The 14,881-nt window shown below is 43.1% G+C and overlaps 1 protein-coding gene across 16 annotated transcripts in view; it reads right to left on the reverse strand.

Annotated features, from left to right (window-relative positions):
* RERE (arginine-glutamic acid dipeptide repeats) overlaps positions 1–14,881 on the reverse strand; it is a 798,532-nt gene that overhangs the window by 684,818 nt on the left and 98,833 nt on the right. The window contains exon 1 of one of the 16 annotated variants that reach the window (XM_069241132.1): positions 8,147–8,385. The exons of 14 other annotated variants lie outside the window; for them this stretch is intronic. The gene's annotated coding sequence lies outside the window, so the exon portion shown is untranslated. Of the gene's footprint in view, positions 1–8,131; positions 8,386–14,881 lie in introns of those variants that run through there. One more of the 16 variants, XM_069241131.1, reaches the window with a different exon arrangement.

Below are 14,881 nucleotides of genomic sequence, written 5' to 3' on the forward strand. Positions count from 1 at the left end.
ATCCCTGCAGAGTCTAGAAATCTCCCTTGCAGAAATATGAGGAAAGTGTGTGATTGTAACCAAAGTTTGAGATTTGCAGGGCCATTTTGAGGAAAATAAACAAAGGGTAGTGGGTTCCATGCATGTCATGCCACCCTGGATTCCCCAGAGTCTCTAGTTTTCAGAAATGTCTAGGTTTGGTAGGTTTCCCTGAGATGTGGACGGGCTCAGGCCCAAATCCCTCAGCTAACTAAATCACTAAAATGGATAATTTTCACTGAGAAAATGTGATGTCTTGACGTTGCAATAGACCCACCAACACCAATGAAGTACTCTTTTTATCAGAAGTATGGGAACACAGAATAGCTTAAAATGTATCATCAATCTAATTTCACTCCATATTTTACTTCCAAATGTAAGCCAGTAAGCAAGAAATAGCACATTTTAAAAATTATGCTCTGAATTATAGAATATGGATAGCCTCAAATTCAAAGCTACACAAATAACACTATTGCTAAACTCTAGAGCTCATTTAAAAAATGGATAGGTTTCCTTCTGATCTATCCTTCATTCATTAGCTTATACAATATTAACAACTGCATGGAAGGTACACCATGATATCCATAACTTACAGCTCATTGTTGGCTCTGGGCATTGCATGTTGCTGGACAACCAACAAACGCAACGAATGTGTGTGACCAGAAGAGTTTGACAGACACAATGTTATATTACTTTTGTAAATCTGCCATGGAGTCAAAACATTACAGATACAAAAATCAGCTATTTCTATGTGCTTATATTATTTTTGGAGACAACTATTAGTGTCTCTAGTTAAATCATAAGCGATCAACCCAAATGGTTCATTAATGAATGTAGAACTTTGCTTTCAAGAAAAGTAGAGCTTTCAAGGTTCACCCACCTGTTTCACAGTTGGTTCCACCACAAAGTGCAAGTAGGGTTAAATGACAAAAAGAGGAACAATGTGCCCCCAACTTAAGAGAAGAAATATATGAATTTTAAAAACCCCTTCACAACGGCTGATCATAGTAAAACAAGAATAATACCTTTTATCCCTTGCTAATACCTACATGAACATCTCAAACTGCTTTTGCAATGAGATGACTGCACAGTACCTGAAAAGTATACTATTCACATGTGATGCTTTAAACCTTTAAGGGAACATCCCGCTTGAGAAAGAAAAAGAGGTAGTGGAAAGTTAGAGCTTGAAACATCGAGAGTGCAAGGAATAAATAACTCTTCCTTTTACAAATGTTCCACATGATCCCTTATCATTCCTATTTTAAATTGGAGGGCAAATTCTATCTACCAACAGTCGGAGTTTTGATAGGGAGTAATTTGGCCCCAACATATGCCAAAACTTTCATGCATTATACTGAACAGAATGTGATACTGGCAACTCAACCATGGAAGAGTTACCAGTTACAATGGTGGCAATATATTAAAGATGTACAAGGGCAATGAAATAGCAAAGAGGATGAACTGAAACATTTTTATAACTGTTTGAAAACCTGTCATGGCGCTATTAAATTCACATTGGATACTGGACAACCAGCGGTAACCTTCTAAGATCAACATCTGGCAGAAAAATGTAGTCACAGACTTGCATGTGTAAGCAATAGTTAAAAACAGTCTACCGGAAACTAGTTTCTATCTAAGATGTTGATTGAGAATGCAACTTTTAGTCAATTTCTCATATTACAGAGATTTAAAACAGACCAAGAACCATGTCAAATAAGGGAAGTGTAAATGTGCAACAACTTTTACAAATATATACGCACTAACTATAACTAAGGAAGTTAGACAGAAAAACATGGCAATAGACAGATCAGACTCTTAGCAAACAACCCGCAACAAATGATCAAGGTTATGGTACCATGATATTACTGCATGCAGACATAATAAAAAAAAAAAAAAAAAAGAAAAAAAAAAAAAAGAAAAAAAAAAAAAAAGAAATCACACAGAATATGAGCAACATTGGAAATTGTTGCTGCATTAAATAAAGGTGTAATCTGAAACTTATGTTTGAGTACTATGAAAATAAACATACAGCAGGGCTGTACTCAACCACTCACTATGGAGAGTTTTATGAGGTCGAGCTATATATATTTAGATCCTACTCATCCCTTCTGGGGGGTGGACAAAGAACAGGTGTTCTGTTCAGTCAGAAATTGAATTTGCAATTAAGATGCCTTTAAATCTTATTCTTGTCACACTTGCTCTGTGTTCAAAGACAGAGGTCAAAAGTCAGTTTGTCTTCCTGCAATGCAAATACTTTTCCTTGTGACTGCAGAGTTCCAGGATTTTGTAAGGTGAAATGTCTGACCTATGTGAAATGAAAGGCAGTTGGTATCAGGTTTTTCCTAACACACAACATTTTTATAACTAAGTCAACTTTACAAATATTTCAAAATATATTTCAGTAGCTGTGAAAGACCATTTTTTGTACTTCCCTGTGATTAAACAAATATTTTAATAGGATGAAAAAAAAAGTCAGAACACTTTATTAGGTGATGTGCAAATGATTAATGTTTTCTGAAACCCAGTTTTCTCAGATTATTGTTATTACACTATATAGTTTTATCAGTAAAGCTACAAGTTAGTAGGAAGGTTTTTGGACATTTCTTGGAAATTTACTGTCTGTTAATGACAGTGCGCTACCACATCATGCGTTAGTGATATATTTATTAAAAGTGACTGTTTAAACAAAATGAGAAACACTTCTGCACAGATGGCAAAGCTATTAGTAAACTAAGAGGCAAGTCATGCATGGATCATGTGTACCTTATATGTGGACTAGATTTATTATACATGGAGCAAACCTTTAGTGTATTTAATTAAACAAAAGAGGATTTAAAAAAATATATTTTTTTTTTTACAGCATAAATGCTGAACTCACATTTGAAGGTGCACTCATATGTGAGAGTGAAGAAAAAGGCGATTTCAGAATACAATATTTGCCTAGGATCACACAATTTGAGACCCGTTTCCAGGTCAAGTACATTACAGTTAGGTCGAGTAGGTTATTCAAGCTACTCGACCTGCAGGTCTAGTAACCTTTTTATGATTTTTTGAGGCTTGATATGGTAGTAAGAGCAGACATACCAAAAGCCTTTATTCCAACCTATTATAAATCAATAGGCATGTTCCCATGCTTATGCTGAATGCCATATAACAATGTTATAAATAATGCTATAAGTGGTGAGGAAATAAAATGTTATGAACATAAATCTCATATTAGCACCAGAAATAAGAGTCTTCAGCTAGACACAGTTCATTTGGCTTATTTCATGTCTCTTAAACATGAAGTATCAGGTTGTGAAATAATGCCACAGTTTAAAAAAAAAAAAAAAAAAAGTGATAACATACAAGAAAAGCTGTCCCAACATGAGATGTAATGGAATAAAATTTTAAACAAAAAAATGGGGTCTGTAATAGATTAGTCTTTACTTACAAGAACACGGACATTCAGGTGACAGTTGCGCACACTTTACGATACATATGCATGGCAGCCATCTTGGCTGCATGCTTCTTACACTGGCCACTACGTGAAATACAGTGTGAAGGCCAGTATGATGGTAAGGATTCATCTGATGAACTGCACAAGCATGGATATCAACAGGTTATTCATATATTATTATTGTCTAGGACCAAATTTACCTTTGCCGATGATTGGGCCAACCCCACAAAATATATTGGGAAACAGACGCTAAGCAATGCCTGTATTTATGACTTTCCGTGATGGACAAAAAAATGGATTGTAATGAAATTATAACAATTGACTAAATATGTGTTTAAAAGATGAAGAATCACAGCCTCCATAAAACGACTAAGAGAAGGAGCTCCTGCATCAAGGAAAAAAAGTCTAGCATCTTCCTGTATGTACTTCTAGGCTGGCCACCCATAAAGAAAATAATCACACTAAGGCGCTCATCATGGTCCACAGGAACTTCTATGGTCATTCCAAAACTTCAGATTCTGTAGAACTTCCGTCAAGCACCCAATGTCTGCGTTTCGGCCACTGTCCCCCCCCAGGCCATCCAACCTCATATTTAGACCACATGCACATCATCACTGTGAACTGAACTCCAGAACTTGCTCCCCAATGCACTCTAAAAGACTGCTCATAATTCTTTAAAATTTGGAACACCCAGAATTTTACTAACAGAAAATCAATACCCCCATTTTAGCGTCTATCTATTACTTCTTACAGAGGAGGTATTTGGCAGTACTGTTTTCAAAACTGGTAAAAACGTTTTACCGAGATTGAATAATCAGGGTACACATGCCAATGTATTACAATCCAAAAGAACATCTGTCCAGTACAAAAGGTGCAAGTATGGCGTCAAGTTGCAAGGACATTTGTCTCTGAATACCTTCCATAACTGGTGAAAAAAGCTAACGTTAGGAAGCAGACTAGAAGACAAAAAGGGGTCACAAGAAATGCTACCAAAGATGATTATGTATTTGCCGGTCTTCCCCTGAAAGGCTCTGAATGCTAATATGAAAGACGACTCGCTAATATGCGTGACGTCTACTGCATGTGCAGGAAGAACAAACAGCACTTAAATGATCAGCTGCCAGACGCCCAAGAACTGGAGACGCATCGGTTTTCTTCGGGGCTGGTAGGAATATCTCAAGCACCCCCCCTTACAGCAGAGCACTACTACACCTCTCCCTTCGCATACATCCAGGAAGTGTCTGCTTAGCATCGGAGATATCTGTTTAGATATGTTTACTTAGGAAAACGCTCTTGCCTGCAGAGAAAAATGTGATTACATTTTGGTTCTTAGCGTCTGGAATTAATGCGAACAGGGCTCAGAAGGTTACAGAGGATTATTGTTTCAGTCTGTATGCTCTTAAATCCTGTTAAAGTTAAAATGTGAGCTCACACCAGAAACACACGGTTTACATTCACTGCACATCTGGTTAATCCTTCTCTCCTACACCCTCTGCCCCAGTAGTAGGTTTAAATACTTGACAATATATGGGTTTTCGCTCATTTTTTTCATCCTAAGGGGAAATAACCAACCGCAAATGAAACACTTCACTCCATGGCAACCACGACCTTCAACAAGAAGCCACCACTCAAATTGTATTGGGTTAAACTTCACCCCGATTCTCAATGCCCAAGAGTGAAAAACCACATGTGCTGCAGGAGGGACCTGAAAACCACAGGAGAAACAAAAGCAAGGTTGCTTTTTTTTTTCCTCCGCACATGGAAGTTTGTCAGGGGGCTTCAGCGTCCTCTTATCCAAGAAGAACGTCCTAGTAAACAGTACAAACCTACACTAAACACTGTTTTAATTCTACTGAAAATACAACACAAGGGACATTTTTCCCCGGCACTCCCACAGGCACCATTTTAAGGTGCATGAGTGGTTACATTTTAATCCCTAAAATGCACATTTGTTTTGCAACAAACAATGACGACAAATGGTGCAACCTGAGTTATAACACAACATTTACCATAGTCATATAAAAATGATCCATTAGGAAAATATGCTTGGCAAACCCACCACAGGCAGGTAGGACTCAAAAAGATGCAGTTCAATTTACACCATTTTGCTCGAGTCAGATATCACTTCACCAATCCCGACCCATGGTCTTCCACAGCTGTACTTGGGGACCACAACCCTAGCACTCCATTCCCTATGTTTTTGTATCTCCCAGCTTCCAAGCTCCTACTCTTGTTTCATGCGGGTGTGTACACAACTAGTATCAGAATTATTTCCACTTACTTCAGCTCCTTATAAGGCTTCATGCCACAGCACTGCCACTCTTTTCAGCCACTTTCCTTCTGCACAGTCTACATAAGTAGTCCAACTAGAAAAGTACCTACCAAGGTGCAACTTCCATCCTTGCCTGGGATCATTTAAATTAAAGTAATCTAGCAGCTCTTTGCATACTTTTGACTTCTGTGAATTCTACCTGATTTTCTCCAGTGTCGTAGAAAAGTAAGAATAGAACTGGCCACGGGCATGAACTAATAGCAACTTTGTGCCTTGTTCTCCACAACTGCTCCATATCATTTGACACTGTGGACCACAAAACTGTTTGTCATTAAAAATGTTTGAGTAGAAGGTGGAATTGCCAACTAGTGAGGCAAGTCCTTTTTCTTGCATAGCACCCACAAATGAGAAATCTTGGCCTTTTCTTCTAGCACCATCCACCATCAGCTATAGGGAGTTCTAGATCCCTGTAACCCCACCACAAATGCTAACTTTTATAAGAACCCTCTCAGTCTAGACACAGGATAGACAGACAGACACACTAATTTCACACCTACAATGAGAATCTGAAAATCAGAGGGTATGCACCATCTCTGGCATGTGCAACAAATGAGTAAGAGACACTGATTATATTTAATCAACTTAAAAACAGTTAATGGTCCAAGGACCCCTCCATGCGCACATATACTGCTGACATCCAATAGTCCTTCCATCACGGACACATCCCTCTGCCACTCATCGCCTTTACAAGATTTGTAAACTGGAGTTTCCATCAATAACGAATCAATTGTCAGATAAACAACAATTCGGCATTCTTTCATCCTCATAACCTCTGTGGAACCATACACTTGCTGATATGTGTACCCTGGTTCCGGCATCTGCCACTTGCAATATTTAACAGTGGAACTACATCTTCAGTCAACTTGAAAAATGTTAAGCAAGCAGCTAAAGAGTGTTATTTTAAATGAAATGGGACAACTGCAGCTTGTGCGTGATGTGGCCGCTCTGCTACCTCGCCGGGTAATAGAGTTGACTTAAAAAGAAATAACATTACAGAAGAGCCACACAAGGTGATGCTCCACCGAAAGTCTTCTGCTAGTTGCCTAGAATAGACTATCTTTCACGTTGAGCACTGTGCACTGGTAAGGGAAAGGCCACTCCACTTACGACACTCGCACTGTCCCTTCATCTCAAAGTGGACAGAAAATGTAATAAACCCTCTTCAACTACGCTTCTAGAAGCCCTTGCAACTGCTGCTATCATCTCATCTAGCGTACTTTCTCCACTGTCACTGGCCGTCTGCATTAGTGCTCTGAAACTATGGAAAAGTTGAATGGATGCGGTAGTAAGCCTACATTCACCCTCATGACCAAGTACCAATCACATCACCTCCCGTTTCTACTCCCTCCGTTCACACCGAAAAAAATCCTTTTCTTTGAGATCTCCCATTACAAACATCTATGCTAATAAAATTTCCAGCTGCGCTATTTATGAGCAACGTTTCAGTTTCAAACCCCGAGGAGGTTGTGGATGAATTACTGCGGTGTGAGAAACCCTTGTGCTCTGAAGGAACCAGATCGCAGAAAATGAGGACTTACGAGAAGAACAAATACAGGGTGCCGATGGGCAATTGCAGAAAACGGAGTTAGTTGCAACAATGCGGTACACGCAGATACGATTATAAATAGGATAGTGGAATACAGGGCTGGCAGTCTGTCTATGGGGATGGGTGGTCAGCGCCAAAAAGTTGGAGTGCAAGAGCGGTAAAATACCGGAGATCTGGCTCCATGGGTGGTCGAGAACATGGAGGTGTGGCCAAAAACAACGGTATTCAGTGCCTGGACGTGAGGCTACGGGAGTAGACAGTTGGAGAGGAGCGGTTAAATCCCACGGGGGTTTAAGTGTGGTAGTCTAGCACAGTGCGGAATGCAGGGTTTCGTGCAGGGATTAGGGAACAGTGTTGGAGCATGAGGGTAATATATTTTACACTGACATGCATGGGTGGGGCTAAGGACGGCTACAATCATGAACGAGGTGGTAGGCGGGGCTATGCACAAAGGGCTGGACTAAGAACAGAGTGGCAGGGCTTAGTACAAGGGCTAGCGCATACAAGGAGAGTGAATAAAGGGAATGTGATGAACTAGGGGCTATACACGCGGTGGTGCTATGTGCAGGGAGCGGGGCTACATAATGAAGATCGGGACAAATTCACGGCCGTGTTCCGTACACTGTGATGTGGGGCTGTTGATGTGCATCGTCCACTTCCACCTCCCAAACCGTACAACACACCTCCATCATCTTAACATGAACGTGTTTAATCGGGGGTCAGGCCTCCGACATGACGACAGCTCCCATCAATGCACCCCTCCCCGTCTGCTCCCATTCCCGCCCACAACACATGCCTGCGATCTTTCGACCTGGTGCAAGAAGATCCCGGCGGAGCTTCCCCTCCTTGGCATTTCCTCTCCGGGGTTCGACCGCTACCCATGTGGGGCGGATGATCGAGCCAAATCAAAAGCAGTGCGGTCCCTAGGTCCGAGGGCTGCTGTGGTGGTCAGTAAAGGGGGTGGAGGTCCCACCGCTCCACACTCATCGGCTGCTCCTCGCCCGGCTCCTCCCCGGCAGACACTGGCACATGTCCGCCCAGACAGCAGGAGACACCGCCCTCCCAGGGCAGAGGGAAAGTCCGGAGCAGAGTCCAAAGACCAGAGCGGAGCCGGTCCGGGCACTGGGGAGGGAGGAGAATGAAACGTCGGCGTGCAGCTGCAGGAAGAATACGATACTGGTGACTTGAAGCGGTTCCACAAAACCCGGAGAGGATACCAGTGCCACACCAGCGCAGGGAAACCGAAGCCACATCGGCGCAACTACTGGGCGTGGTGGAGAATAAAACCCGGAGCGGAATCCTGGAGGACTGATCAGCACCGGATTCAAAAAACACAAGCTGAGATGGAGCAGGCGGGAACTCCTTCCTACCCATGCAACCACTAGTCCTTCTATCTGCACTGCAAACACCTGTTGAGTACTGTAGCCTAGCGCCTCCTTCAACGTAAATATAGGACCACGCCCAGCGAGGGTGAGCAGGGCCAGCTTTAGGGTAGAGCAGAGGTCTTCAAACTGGGGGGCAGGCCCCCCTAGGGGGGCCTGTAGTGATCCCAGGGGGGGCCCCAGACTCTGGCCAAAATAAATATTATACAGATAACAGGCCTTTGTTTTAAGCAGAAGCATGTTTTTGCAGTTTTTTAAAAGGTAACAGTACTTAACTGCAATACTGCAATGTTTAAATAGGTTTAGACATATTTAAACATTGCCATGTTTATAAAATAATTGTGAAAAATTCTGAGGGGGGCCGACTGATGTTTATTTTTCAACTGGGGGGGGTGCAGCATTAAAAAGTTTGGAGACCTCTGGGGTAGAGTGACTGGTGCGGCCGCAGTGGGCGCTGACCCGAGGAAGGGGGGGCGCTGACTTTAGGGGGACTGCTGTGTTCGGCAATAACTTACGATTTAAAAACACCTGCTGCAGAGTTCCTTGTGCAGACAATTTTCAGGCAGCCGATAAAAAAATGTCAAGATAACACTTGTGATGAATGAGAGCGAGAGATAGTTTTGTCTAGTGCTAGTTTTGACTCTCCATAAAGTAAGGCAGAGGGTGAATATGCCTGCTGCAAAGACATACCTGCTGATCACAGATGTGTATTTTATGTGGATTGCCTCTTTTGTCACTTCACAAGAGACAACCCTAATATAGAACAGTGACTGTTAAGAACTGTCAAAGAGCTGCATGCACACTGCATAAAATAGGCTAGGAAGTTGTGTTTTTCCCCCTCAGTCTTTCATCTATTCCTATTGTTGCTAAAAAAATGTTTGTTTGGGTAGACATATATTCGTATTAGTAAAGCCAGAAAGCCTTTACCACTGCTTTGAAACAAGTGAAATGTATGCGATAGAGGGGCTATGGAGACATGCCTGGTGTTAGTAAGGAAATCCAAGGAGGTGGTCATGGGTAGAGGGCTCTGAAACTGATTGTTGCACAGGGTGCCACCAGCACTAAAGCCACCCTGAAAGTAATGCATTACGGGCAATGTCTACATTCCTGAACCTTTCACCTACAAATCACTTCGCGTTTTTGGTAAAATTAGTTCCACGGAAGCAAAACAAGACTACACCAGACTATCCTCATAAAGTCCTGAACAGGAAAGGGTGTCCATAATGACCTAGATGGAAGTGTTCTGTCTATATCCACCCAGTCCTAAAAGTAGGCATTCACTGTAAACCTCACTGCAGGCAAAACTTGCAACTACAGACTCGACATTTGAATGCCGGTATAAGCCCTACATCCTCCAATGCTGATGATAGCTTGCAATCTAAACTGCAAAAAAGGCAGCACAGCAGTCCTCACCACACACACCTGCCAGCCACACCTCACCCCACCCCACACACATGCTACATAAGTGCCCACTTGAGTGGCCATCTCATCCGTGTGCACCTTAAACAAATATTAAGACAGTGAGCACCATCCAATGCTGGATTTATATCTGCCTAGGTCAAGCAGGGCACCAAGCAGATAAGCTCATTGCTCTCCGTGGACCTAAACAATGCAGATTCTTTCCATCAATTTTTGTGCTGAGTCTTGCCAAGTAGGAGTATGAACCGATCCAATCCAGTGTTCGCTGTGCAACAGGACTCGAGCTGCACCTCATATTTAAGCTCCAACAAGCCAAAACTGGTCTGAGGTTGACTGTGCTCCTATTCAAAGAGGTGTGTTTTAGCAGTTCAGGCTGGACTGACACTTCTGGGACCAAACCTACACTGACTTGTTTATCAGAGGTCTCTCTCATTAATGGCATAGATGATGAAAACACAAAAGAGCCAAATTCAGTCCTGCATAATTACCAGTAGCTGAGATTAAAGTATTTGAGTCATCTGTTCTTGTGCTAGCTGAACGGAAAAGAGGTGCGAGGTAACAGATTAGAACTGTGACCTTCACAAGTCATATGGGACACCTATGCAAGCCAGAGGCCACCAGTGCCAATCAGCGACAGCAGAGATTTGGGACAGGGCTGCCATTCTATTAGCAAGCTTTGGAGTGTGTTCTTGTGGTAACCAAGACTCTCCCTGGATTACAAAGGGACACAACATAACGGTTGCAGTGCCTCCACATTGCACCGAATGGGTCACGGGTAGTTTAGGAATAAATAAACCCTGCACAGGGAAAGTATGCGTTGAAAAGTTATAATTGTACCACAGATTATCTCCTTGAGTGGACTAAGAGTGCAGCAGCACCATTCAATATACTTCGTGTAGTTAATAAGAATGACTGTGCAAGAAGCCAAGCAGCTTTATGGAGAGTGTGCATTTTGGCTCAAAACTCCAGAACAACTGCATTTCAACTGCTCTGTAAACAGGACTAACACTACCACAAAGCCGCCAAAAAATTAACATCTGATCACCACATCTGCACGGAATACACTTGGTTTGGTTACCTTTTAGGTAGCACAATTTCATATTAAATGATACAATAAAACAGGAATTAAAAGGCAGAAGACTAACACTTTTCAGTTAGTGATAACCAGGCCCACTGAAATTATATGATTGTGGGACTGCAGCGTTTTCTAAATAATTATGGATTGACAGTTACCAAAAGGGTGGCAACATATGTTGCCACACAATGGAAGGCCATTTGCAAAGATTGACTCATCACCTTCCTGTTGCCTATTGTTGCAGTTCAGTGTTAAACTGGTACTGACATGTAACTTTTGCCAAGATAGCGTTAATCGGTAAAAAAATAACTAAAAAGACAACATAATTAAGTAATACTATTACAAAACGTGCTACATTATGCTACACAATTTGCCTTTTCTTGCAGCATAATTTAGTCAACCGTATTGCGTAAGGTGAACCATACCTGCCGCATAATTCCAGTGCCCTAGGTAATAAATTATAAATAGAGATTCCGCAACCTCGCAAATGACAAAGGTTTAAAACGCATCATTTGCTAGTGTCCTTAATCATGCAATGGACCTCCATCTTTCTCCACTCATCTCTCCATGTCAACTGTCCGGTGCACTTGGGCCATAAAAAAACCTAGACTGAAATCAAACTACCTGCAGCATTTTGAAAGTGCCTTATGTACAGACAAGAGCATTAAAGACACCAATTTAGAGGGCGGAACAAAAGCCAACAAATTGTTGGTAAAGGTCTTCTGGTCTATTCCAAAGTTTGTCTTTGTTACTAATTGAGGATTCTGATGTTACGCCATTATACAGAAGAGCTTTGTACTTGGATCACGAGGACAGCCTGAATAACTTCGAATCCCATCCTGCATTTGGGGGGGTCCCCAGGAGGCGGCCCCTCATTACCAGCCAGCAGCACCAGCACACTATCAAGCACATTCTGCACCCCTCCCTCCACCACCCCCATCACCCTGCCCCTCACCCCCACCCCATGATCACCACAAGGACAGCCTGAGGGAGTCAAAGTCTCAACCTGCACTGGTGGGTCACAGGAGGCGGCCCCTCATTGCCAGCAAGCAGAAGCACCTGAGCACTATAAAGGGCATGCTGTCCTCCCACAGCACGGGCAAAGCCCGGGACAAGGGCAGGCCCATCCTGCGCCCGTCAGCAACAGGAAGGGGCAGGGCCAACCCCCTTGACTCTAACCTTTTGGAGCCCTTTGAATCTTTGGCATTGATGGAATATTACTATTACTTGTGCAGTGGCAGCTGGAAGTTGGTGGCCCGCTTTTCCACAGAGGTTGCCTCGACACAGAATTACCCAGTATTGGTAAGTGCAAAGCAGTGGATCAGCAACTTGGGAAACTGAGGAAAAGTTCAAAGACTGCTCCTTTTGGGAGTGCTTTGAAGCCTACATCTAGCATAATGCTGGAAGACATTTACATTCTTATTGAAGAGGTCGAGGCTCTGTTAGGGGAGGCCAAAAGGGGAGAAGGTGGGAATCAATGTAAGGTTGATAGGAAGTTAGCCCAGATTGTTGTGTCTATGCTGGGGATTCGTCACCAGTGCGCCACTCTAAACCGAGACAGGGCTAACAACATACAGCCAAGTCTATCGAAGGTGACTCAGAGACTTCACAAATGGCACTTCCAATCACGGCCACATTCTTTTAGAGCAGGTTATTGTCTGCTCTAACAGATTCGCTGTAATGACTGACATGCAACAGAGTTCTGCAGATGAAGAGGTAGCCCAGGGGGGTGAAAGGGAGGGGTGCTCAGTTGATACCTATGGCGACTCCATAGTCCTAGGTGCAGAAGCAGGCCCTAATGAGGGGGGGTGGACCTGTTTCGAGTTATAGCCCTAGTTAAGCAGTTACAGGACGAGGGAATGGAGCTAAGAGCCTAAATGGCGTCTGTGGTGGGGGAGGTTGAGAACTTGAAACAAGCTAAAGTGTTTGTGAGTGGACAGCAGACCCTTCCCCTAATGAATAGCTCATACTCAAGACTGATAGCTGACCAAACAAAATGAGGGGCTATCCTGTAGCATCTAATCTCCCACCTACCCCGAGACCCCACATGATGCAAACCCACCTTAACCTACGCTTCCTGCAATTCTCCTCTAGCCAACCCTCTCCTGGTCCTAACACGGCTCATGTCCAATCTGAGGGAAGCAAGAATCATGGTAAAAGCAAAGGGGAGTGGGGTCTAGTGATGGGCATCTGCTTTCACATGGAGGCCAACAGGGGTCGGGTGCAGGCGATATGTTCAGGGACGGTACTGGTTTGAATAGCATCCTTCTGATAAATGTCCCAAAGATGGCTCAAGGGGTAAAGGGAGACAAGGCGTCCTTATCCAATAAGTGCATCAACTACATAAGGCATATTAGGAACTGCTTTTCAATAGTAAGAGTAGATACTATTTATGCCAAAAGATTTCCTGACCCATCTTGCTTAGGGAGACCAAACTGATTGTACTGAGCTTAGCTTGTAAAGCCTCACATTAGTGGAAGGGCTGGTGGAATTTGAGTTGCAGAAAACCCTCCAGAAAGTACTCAGTTTAAGTTTAAATTCAACCCAGCACAAGCACCCCGGCCACTATGTGATCCTGATGCTGGCATTGGTGCAATGTGGATCAGAAGAGATTCTGGGCTGTCACAGGTTGATTGACTTAGGGCTAGTAACCATTTTTTACCTACGAACTGTATGGCCCTCCTTCTAGATGAAGGCACCAGGCAACGTATACGTGATAGAGGTCCTGACCTATGTCACACACCACCATCCACATGTACAGAGAGGGCCCAGGCATGAATCCTAATTAATATTAGTATGTTATCCTGGAACGTAGCAGGGATGAACTCTAAAACAGGTGACAGAGTGGGAATCTTATGTGGACCAATTTGACATCTGTTTGTTATAAAAGGCATGGAGAATGGACTCCATTCACAGACCTGGCTATGCTAGCTTTTTCGAGCCAGCAACTACTGCGGGGAAGGGGCACTCTTTGGGTGGTTTGGTGGTATGGACTCATACTTCCCTTAATGGAGTAGCGAGTCCTTTACATGTTACTTCTACAGATATTTAGTGGATCAAAGTGACTGGGGCAAACAACACAGATCTTACTGTACAATGTTTATAATTTGGGGGATCAGTGGTGGTACAGAGACCATTCCCGTCAAACAACTGAGGGTGCACAGAGACCAATATGCCTCTTATGATAAAGGCTTCATTGCAGGGGATTTTAATACCACCTTCTAACCCATGGTACCTGATGGTCGTGTACTTACTGAGGAGGAGAGGGTCCCTCTCTCAACCTTCCATCAGTGAAAAGATTGACCAATAGTGATCACGATGCTGTTGTATGTAAACTGATAAATTTGTTGGGGCACCAAGATCAAGTTTTTGTTTTAAATCTCTTTCCGATGGGGGGCCCGCAGGAGAACCAACAGGACGCATACCAACCACAAAGGGGTGCGGCATGGTTGTATCCTCGCCTCCACTTTGTTCTCTCTATACCTAAATTATGTGGTGACCATTCTTCAAAATTGTGACAGCAATGCCCCAAAAATTGCAGGTTAATTCCCCTACTGTTTGCGGATTACACTTTATTGGTGTCCAAAACACCCATGGTTCTGCAAAAACTGGTTAACCGGTTCAAGACCTTTTGTAGGGAGAGGAATGATGATAAACCATTCTAAAATCA

This window comes from Pleurodeles waltl, chromosome 6, assembly GCF_031143425.1.
Source record: "Pleurodeles waltl isolate 20211129_DDA chromosome 6, aPleWal1.hap1.20221129, whole genome shotgun sequence".
NCBI classification, from domain to species: domain Eukaryota; kingdom Metazoa; phylum Chordata; class Amphibia; order Caudata; family Salamandridae; genus Pleurodeles; species Pleurodeles waltl.